The following is an 8,246-nucleotide window of genomic DNA, read 5'->3' as shown; positions in this document are numbered from 1 at the left end:
GTCTCCTGCATTCGCAGGCGGGTTCTTTACCACTGAGAACCAGAGAAGCCCAGGAATTCAGGAAACTACAGTAAATACCTAGCATAGCACAGTCCAATAGAAATATAGTGGGAGTCACAAAGTAAGTTAAGTGTGCATTTTAAATGCTCTAAGAGCCACATTTAGAGAGTTAAAAGACAGACTTCTTTGGCAGTCCAGTGGTTGACTTTGCCTTCCAATGCGGATTGTATGGGTTGATCCCTGGCTGGGGAGCTAAGATCCCATATGCCTCAGTGTCCAAAAATCCAGAAGATAGAAGCAATGTTGTAACAAATTCAATAAAGACTTTAAAAATGGTCCATGTCAAAAAAAAAAAAAATCTTAAAGTTAAAAGAAACAGGTCAAATGAATTGCAATGTCTTTGCTCCAATATATCCAAAATATATCAATATTTATCAGTATGCAAGTCACAAGATATTTCACATTCTTTCTCCTTTTTCATACCAAGTCTTTGACATCTTGTGTGTATTTATACTTTCAGCACATTTGCAATTGGATTAGCCACATTCCAAGTGCTCAAAAGCCACATGTGGCTACTGGTCACCATACTGGACAATGCAGTTTCTTCTATTTCTGTCATATGCCAAAGGTTCTGAACAGTTACTCTTGTGAATCTCTGAAGGCAATTATGGATCCATTGACTATCTGGAATCTAATCTAGATGAAACGTGTAGGAGCACTAATAGAATAGTTGGACCCATATACTTTAGCAATTCCTTGAAGAAATTCCTTAATACAATATATGTAATATACCTTACCTGCTGTTATTAAATGTTATCACAAAACTCCAGAAAATTGGAATGACTGGGAGCTTTTCCTGTTTGAATAATGCCCAGTCAGATCAGTGTAAAAACTGGCAGGAAATCTCAGTGAGTTGGGCAGCTGGAGCTCTGAATCTTCAGGGGACACTGAAACTTCAAACAGAATATTTGTCTTTTATTTTCTGGTAGGAATAGCCCTCTCTTAATTTCAAGTCATGAAAAAGTGTTTCCTTATTTGCAGGGTGGTAGAAGGAAGGCTCGCAGAAGGCAATGGCACCCCACTCTGGTACTCTTGCCTGGAAAATCGCATGGACGGAGGAGCCTGGTAGGCTGCAGTCCATGGGGTCGCTAAGAGTCGGACACGACTGAGCGACTTCACTTTCACTTTTCACTTTCATGCATTGGAGAAGGACATGGCAACCCACTCCAGTGTCTTGCCTGGAGAATCCCAGGGACGGGGAGCCTGGTGGGCTGCCGTCTATGGGGTCGCACAGAGTCAGACACGACGGAAGTGACTTAGCAGCAGTAGCAGCAGCAGAAGGAAGGCTGGCATCTCAAGTTTGACTTTAGAGGGGAGGGATAAATTAGGAGATTGGGATTAATACATAGACACTACTATATGTAAAATAGATAACTAATAAGACCTACTGTATAACACAAGGAACTCTACTCAGTATTCTGTAATAATCTATATGTGAAAAGAATCTGTAAAAGAATGGAGATAGGTATCTGCATAAGTGAAACAACTTTGCTGTATACCTGAAATTAACAACATTGTAAACCAACTATTCTCCGATATAAAATAAAAAATAATTAAAAAAAAAAAGTTTGACTTTAAAAGATGAGGAATTTAAAGGCCCCACCATGGAAGACAATTCTTTGAATGCTTGTTTTTGCCTGATATATCATTTAACAAATTATAAAAGTCCACTATTTCCAGATTTGTGCATGCATATTCCACTGAAGAACAGTTTTGCAAACTGTGTACACAGAGAAAGAAGTGGAAGCTTTAATTAATTAAATTAATTTTTAAATCCAACTTTTGATTTGGGGTTTTATGAGGCTTTAAAATTTTTTAAATTTATTTTTTAGCTGTGCTGTGTCTTCGTTGCTACACGAAATTTTCTCTAGTTGTGGAGAGCAGGGCTACTCTCTAGATGCAGTGCTCGGGCTTATCATTGTTGTGGCTTCTCTTGTTGCAGTGTGGGTTCTAGAGCGTGAGCTCAATAGTTGTGGCACCTGGGCTTAGTTGGCTCTGCTGAATGTGGAATCTTCCCAGAACAGGGATCGAATCCACATCTCCTACATTGGCAGGTGGACTCTTCACCACTGAGACACAAGAGAAGTCCATGAGGTATTTTTTTTAGTACCATTTTTGTAGGTTTTGTGGCAGACATAGGGAGGTGCAGCTCAGATCCCACTTCAAGAAAGGAGTAATGGTCCAGGTGCTGCTGCTGCTGCTGCTGCTGCTGCTGCTAAGTCGCTTCAGTCGTGTCCGACTCTGTGCGACCCCATAGACCGTAGCCTACCAGGCTCCGCCATCAAGGAGTACTAATAGCTGTTAGCATCTTCAGAATTCACCTCAGATTTTGAGCTGAGGGTCAAACTCCTCTCTGGATGCCCAAAGCTAATGACCTGGCAGTGTGGTGGCACTGTTCTTGTTGTTCAGTCACTCAGTCATGTCCTCCAACTCTTTGCGACTCCATGGACGGCAGCACCCCAGGCTTCCCTGTCCTTCACTATCTCCTGGAGTTTCCTCAAACTCATGTCCATTGAGTCGGTGATACCATCCAACCATCTCATCCTCTGTCACCCCCTTCTCCTCCTGCCTTCAATCTTTTCCAGCATCAGAGTCTTTTCCAGTAAGTTGGCTCTTCGCATCAGGTGGCCAAAGTACTAGAGCTTCAGCTTCAGCATCAGTCCTTCCAATGAATATTCAGGACTGATTTCCTTTAGGATTGACTGGTTTGATCTCCTTGCTGTCCAAGGGACTCTCAAGAGATTTCTCCAACACCACAGTTCAAAAGCATCAATTCTTTGGCACTCAGCCTTCTTTATGGTCCAACTCTCACATCCGTATATGACTACTGGAAAAACCATAGCTTTGACTGACTATACGGACTTTTGTTGGTAAAGTGATGTCTCTGATTTTTAATATGCTGTCTAGGTTTGTCATACCTTTCTTTCCCCAAGGAGCAAGTGTCTTTTAATTTCATGCAGTCACCATCCACAGTGATTTTGGAGCCCAAGAAAATAAAATCTGTCACCGTTTCCACATTTTCCCCATATATTTGCCATGAAATGATGGGACCAGATGCCATGATCTTGTTTTTTGAATGTTGAGTTTTAAGCCAACTTTTTCACTCTCCTCTTTCACCCTCATCAAGAGGCTCTTTAATTCCTTTTCACTTTCTGCCTTTCGAGTGCTATCATCTGCATATCTGAGGTTGTTGATATTTCTCCTGCTGGGCAGAGCCTTTTCTGCCCAAAGAAGAACTTTCTACTGGGTAGTCTTTGCTATGGAGCTCCCCAGTGGGCTGGCAGGGACTTTGTCTTCATAGATGTTACTCCTCAATGAAGATTTTGGACCCTTAATTCCTCAGCATCTGTTTCCCAGAGAACTCAACCTGTGACAATTTTCTGTTTCACTAATTTGAGCTTTATCCTTATTAATTCCTGCTTTTGTTTTCTTTTAGTAATTTTATAGTTTGCAGCTGTGTTCTTAGTATTAATATGTTACTTATTTTACATATTTTCCTTTTTTTAAATACTAAAAGCATGTAAAATGGTGGACTTCAGGGCTTTTAGGGCAGTCATGTACCGACTCAATGGACATGAGTTTGAGTAAACTCTGGGAGTTGGTGATGGACAGGGAGGCCTGGCGTGTTGCAGTTCATGGGGTTACAGAGAGTCGGACACGACTGAGCGACTGAATTGAACTGAGCTGTACCTTCTAACTCTCCACAGGACTCATCTCTGTTTTTACATCTAGCCACTTCCTACATTTACATCACCAACCTAGGCCCTGAACATATTTGTGATTCCTGACTTATAGCTATAATTTTCTTCTTCTGAATAAAGCTTTAAGTGATCCCACAGCTTTTGATATAAAACATTCATCTTTTTGTTAGTTCCTAAAGATTGTATCACTTCCATTTTTATTTTCTCTTAACCTAGGACTAAATTAATGTTTCTTGACTTCCAAGTAGTAAAGATATTTTGGCTACCTTTTATTTATTTCTAATTTTATTGCATTATAATGAGAAAGTGTAGCCCCTAAAATCTCTTAAATTTATGAAGTTTTCTCTCTGTGATGAAGCACACAATCGAAGGACATTAGAAAATAATTTACATTTTTAAATGCATAGGGACATATATAAGATTATACATTGTTGCTTGTTGGTTAGATTGATCAGATCATGTATTCTCTAGTTTATTTTTTGTCTACTTGATCATTTAAATTCTGAAAGAAGTATATGTAATAATCTCCCATTATGGCTGTGTTTTTTTAATCAAAATCTTCCTGTGTTTCTTAGAGTTTTTGCTTAAATCTTTTAAAAATAATGTTGTTTATTTATTTAAACTTATTTATTTTAATATCATTTAAACTTATTGTTTTAAATATTTATTTTTGACTGTGCTGGGTCTTCGTCGCTGCACGGGCTTTTCTCTAGCTGCAGTGAATGGGGGTGACTCTCTAGTAGCAGGGGCACTCTCAGTGAGTGGGGGCCTCTCTAGTAGCGGGGGCAACCCTCTAGTTGTGGTGCATGGGCTTCTCCTTTGTGGTGGCTTCTCTTGTTGTGGAGCACAGGCCCTAGAGTGTGTGGGCACATGGGCTCCGTAGTTTCAGCTCCTGGGTTCTAGAGTACAGGCTCAGTTCTTGTGGTGCATGGGGTGTTTTCAATCTTAAGCCACTGTAATAATTTAGTACATAAAGGTTAATTGTTCATCTCTTCATCAAGGATTGAATGATGTATGCTTCCATCTATCTTGTTTATTGCTTTCAGTCTTGAATTCCACTTTTTAAAAAATAACATGTAGTGGCAACACACACTGAGTCTCTGTGGGTCAGGATTACAGACATGGGCCAACGGGGGTCATCTGCCACAGAATCTCTCAGGAGATTGCAATCAAGGTGTCCACTCAGCTTTTCTGACAAGCTGCAGTCAAAGTGTCAGTGGGGGTTGCAGTCTCGTCTCAAGGCTCAGCTGGAACAGGATCCACTCCAAGCTCACTCACATGGTTGTTGGCAGGATTCAGTTTTTTGTTGGCTGTTGGACTGAGGGCCTCGGGTCCTTGCCAGGTGGCTCTCTACATCAGAAGACAAGAACAGCCAGAGAGAGAATGTAAGCAAAACAGAAGCCACACTCTTTCATACCCTCTTTATGAAAGTGACATCCCATCACTTCTGCCATAGTCTATTCATTATAAACAAGTCGTTAGGGCCAACACACACCCAAGGGGAGGAAATTAGGTAAGGGAAAAAATACCAGGAGGTGAGGATCAATTGGGAGCCATTTTAGAAGCAGCCTGTCACAGCTGGGTATAGCATTTTTAGCTAATGGTTCTCTTTTCCTAGCATTCTGTAGATGGTATTCCAGCGTTTTCTAGCTTTCTGTGTCCTAGATGAAAAGTCCAATCCTAGTTTGTTTTTCTTTGTTGGTGTATCATTCAGAGTCTCAACAGAAAATAGAAACTGCTCTGAATATTTAAAATACAGGAAATGGGGGAAAATTGAGAGAGTAGCATTGACATACACATACTGGAGAAGGGAATGGCAAACCACTTCAGTATTCGTGCCTTGAGAACCCCATAAACAGTATATATATATACTGCTGCTGCTGCTGCTGCTAAGTCGCTTCAGTCGTGTCCGACTCTTAGCGACCCCATGGACTGCAGCCCACCAGGCTCCTCTGTCCATGGGATTTTCCAGGCAAGAGTACTGGAGTGGGGTGCCATTGCCTTCTCCATATATATACTACCATGTGTAAAATAAATAGCTTGTGGGAAGCTGCTGTGTAGCACAGAGGGTGGGAGGGGTGTGTGGGTTGGAGGCTCAAGAGGGAGGGGATATATGTATACCTGTAGCTGATTCACATTGTTCTACAGCAGAAATAAATGCAACATTGTAAAGCAATTATCCTCCAATTTTTTAATAATTAAATAAAATAGAAGGAATAGAAATTTTGTAGTCCAATGGGTAGGACTCAGTTCTTTCACTGAGGTGGCCCAAGTTCAATCCCTGGTCAGGGAAAGAAGATCTCACAAGCCATGCAGCACAGCTGAAAAAAAACAAACAGGGAATATAAAAATGCAGGGAATGGATTATGCAAGTAACAGAAGAGCTAAAAACCAAACAGGGGACAATGAGTGACAACCAGAGATTAAGACTAGCAGAATATCCCAATCTGTGGTAAATGGTTTCAGCTGGCAACCACGAAGGGCTAGTGATAAGGTAAGAAAAGGTTTAGAGTCGGGTCTTGGTCCTGTTAGGTAGGTAGAATAGGGAAAAGGAGTCCAAAATGGCGGTGGCTAAAAGACAAGGAAGGTCAAAGGAAGGTCCGAGGACCAGAGTGAAGACTTCAGGCAGAACAAACAGCACTCCTAGCTAAGCCCAATTTGCATAGGGCAGGCCCAGGTGAAGGAAAAAACATATAAAAGTAGGAGCCAAAGCACTTTCTCATGGACTCTCTCTCCCGCGTGTGTACGCTCACTTGCATGCGCGCGTGCACTCTCTCTTTCTCTCTCTCTTTCTCTGTCTCTTTCTCTCTCTCTCTCTCCTGCTATCTTCTAAATAAAATAGAGCTGTAACACTGATTTGCTTAAGAGTTGTAGCACGGTTTGTCCAAGACCCAAGAGCTGTGACACTCCAAGGGCTTTAATGTCCATTGCTCCAAATCTTTGTTGTGATGAGACAAAGAACCGAGAAACATACACTAGTGTGAAGAGATCCCTGGGACCTCTTCCTTTTCCTTCCCTGGGACCTTCCTTTAGGTCCCTAGTCCTAAAGAGGTCCCTGGGACACCGTGACCTAGGTATACTGAGGAAAATGCTCTGCTGTTGTCTGCTCATTTGTGACTGACAGGTCAATCCTGTATGCTTATGCATGTTCAACAGCAGGTCCAGGACAAAATTACACTGTTTTCTTTGACTCCCAGGTTTTTCTCCTACATTTTTTTGTTCTTGTTCATTTCCACTCTGTTCCTTCTGTTAACCCCAGAAAATTGCTTTTATTCCCTTCTCTCTAACCCTTACAAATGTTGGCTTTTTATTCCCAACTTATAGCTAAACCATCTCCAGCTCATCGTCAACACCATGGGGAAGTCTTTGTGCCGTTTCTTTGTAACAACTTCTGGGCACTAACAACTGGTTGGGAGACTCCCTTGGAAGGGATAGCATCTAAAATCATAAGTGCAAATCTTGACCAAATTTTATGGTGGATTTTGACTTAAGGGTAAAATTTTGGATAAAACAGGAGTTAGACACATCATCTCAGGTTTGGGTCTGAAATGGGTCAGATGGCATCAATCCCAACCAATACCCCCTGGGTCTTATCCTACAAGATTGGGAAAGATTTGGACTACTGGCATTAAAACCAAAGAAACTTGTTAGGCTATGTAATCATGTTTACCCACAATGTGAGCTAGAAAGCCAAGAAAAGTGGCCACTAAATGGGTCCCTGAGTTATGACACTATATTGCAGCTAGATTTATATTGTAGAAGGAAATCTAAATGGAGTGAGCTTCTATATGTTCAAATTTTCATGGCCTTGTATATAGACAATGAGACCCACAAGGGACTTAAGGTGTGTGTAGCTCGGAGGGATAATTCTAGTAAGGACACAAAGATGTTTTAACTTTAGGGCCATCCAAAGTAGCTCATCTGGTAAAAAATCTGACTGCAATGCAGGAGACCTAGGTTCAGTCCCTGGGTTGGGAAGATCCCCTGGAGAAGGGAAAGGTTACCCACTCCAGTATTCTAGCCTGGAGAATTCCATGGACTGTATAGTCCATGAGGTCACAAAGAGTCGGACATGACTGAGCGACTTTATGTTTCACTTTACTTTCAAAGGTTAAATCCTTTACAAAGAGGAGCCAGAGCTACTCTTCCCATACTGGGAGGTACCATTGCCTCAGGGGAAGACACAGCTAGGGATGAAAAGAGGCCCCACCCATATTCAGGAATCTCTTTGTACCCTGAGTTACCCAAGCGGCCCATCCTTAGCTCAGCTAGTACTATCAGTGATATAAGTTACCAAACAACTGCCCCTACAGTTTTGCCTCTGAGAGAAGTTCCTGATGGAAATCCAGGAACAATAAGAGTCTATGTACCTTTCTCAATGTCTGATCAAAGTTTGGCAGAGGACAACTTGGGAAGTTTTTCTGAGGATCCTGAACGTTTTACAAAAGTATTTACCTGACTAGTGAGATCTTTTGATCTCACCTG

This window comes from Bos mutus, chromosome X, assembly GCF_027580195.1.
Source record: "Bos mutus isolate GX-2022 chromosome X, NWIPB_WYAK_1.1, whole genome shotgun sequence".
NCBI lineage: Eukaryota > Metazoa > Chordata > Mammalia > Artiodactyla > Bovidae > Bos > Bos mutus.
This window is presented reverse-complemented; position numbering follows the sequence as displayed.